Genomic DNA, 2,008 nt, shown 5'->3' with positions numbered 1-2,008 from the left:
TAGAGTTAGGGTTAGGATCGACCACTCACGACTAGCTAGCGTGGACGCGCGACTGCGCGTTCGGGTCCGCGCTGCTTTAGTAGTACCTGTCTCTTATGCCGAACCGCTAAGTTACGGGGACATAAACACACCAGCATCGGTTGTCAAGCAATGCTATGGGGACAAACACGGACACATATATATGTATATATACATATATACGACGGGCTTCTTTCAGTTTCCGTCTACCAAATCCACTCACAAGGCTTTGGTCGGCCCGAGGCTATAGTAGAAGACATTTGCCCAAGGTGCCACGCAGTGGGACTGAACCCAGAACCATGTGGCTGGTAAGCAAACTAGACACACAACCACAGAACATAACAAACTTTTGTTTGCCTCATGTATAAAGTTCGAAACGTCACATGTTATAATTTAATGTCATAATTTAACCCCATTCCCACTTAAAATACTACTCTGATTGCGTAAGACCTAAAATACGAAAACATTCCAGTAGTAAACCAACATTTACGACATTAGTTGAGTGAAATATCTATATTGACATTTCGCAGCTGATGACGTCTACAAATCTCGCGTAATTCGACGTCAAAAAAAACGAGAAACAACGAGATTGTTTTCGGTTATTTCTGTCTGGGAGTTTGTTTAGAATTTCTCACTTTGTCCGTCTTATCGAAAGGTATGTCATAATTATCAAGTATTTGTGTATATATATATATATATATATATATGTATATATTTACATTTGCGTTAAACAAACATATGTTTATACACTAAACAGGAAACGGATCTATCTCTTTATATGTATACATGTATGGACGCACACATATAAAGCTCTTTGCATCATATCTCCCTTATTATATACATACATACATACATAATATATTTACACCACTCACTCCCATACAGACACTCGTATATAAATATATATATATATATAATAATAATATTAGGGATAAAATCCAAAATTACAGGTAAAAACTCAATTAAAATCAATTTATTAAAAATTTAAATTAAATTAAGTTTCACAGTATAAAATATATATAAATATATATTTTTTCTATATGTGACAGTGGATTTTCATCGATGAGTTCATGAACCTTGATTCTTTTCCCTAAAACTATATATATATATATATATATATATATATATAAATACCTCTTCAAACACTATACATACATATATAGACATACTTATGCAAGTGTACCCCTACTCATCTATCTATAAGTATGCTAACTGAATATCTATCTAAACTATAAGATGGGCCCAATCTATTTTTATGTCATTATATATTGACATTTACAGACAGAAATACTTTACACACGTATATGTGTGTGTGTCTTCAGTCTATAAAACCGGTGCACTATATCTTAATCTCCCGTTATGTTTGTTTTATATAGCAGTTCAAGCAATAGAGATCGATAGAGTAAGTATCGATTTTATCGACTCCAACTTTGAAGGTGGAGCTCCAGCATGGCCACTGTCCAATCACTTAAGCCAGTAAAAAGAGCACAAGTGAAAGCTTACTGATTGGATCGATATCATCGATTGGTTCCTCTCAGCCCCGTATTTATTTATATACGCTTGTCTTCCTGTGTTGGAACCATTTTCTAAGAATGGTAGCATCGCCAACGATCGTACATTCCTCGTTTCACATTCTTCTCATTCCTTTTGAAGACATCACCCAGCTCTGTTTGTGTTCTACGGCCTCCCTCTTGGTACAATTGGCTCCTAATGGAATTCAAATGTATATACACACACACAGACATACACACACACATATGTATATAGAAAGAACTGTATCCCCACGCAAGAAATAAATATCGCAGAATTTGTTTTAGGGATCTGAAAATGTACCCTAATCTAAAAAAAAAAAACGTGTAGTCGTTTTTAAATAGATTTAGTCACATACCAAACCAGTTTCGACTATTTTTGGCTTATCTGTGGTACAAATATATTACTAATCTACCCCTATGAAACACCTTGAAATTTCTTTTGAACATTTAATGATTTA

Source organism: Octopus bimaculoides, chromosome 26 (genome assembly GCF_001194135.2).
Source record: "Octopus bimaculoides isolate UCB-OBI-ISO-001 chromosome 26, ASM119413v2, whole genome shotgun sequence".
Taxonomy (NCBI): Eukaryota; Metazoa; Mollusca; class Cephalopoda; order Octopoda; family Octopodidae; genus Octopus; species Octopus bimaculoides.
Note: the sequence above shows the minus strand (reverse complement) of the source record.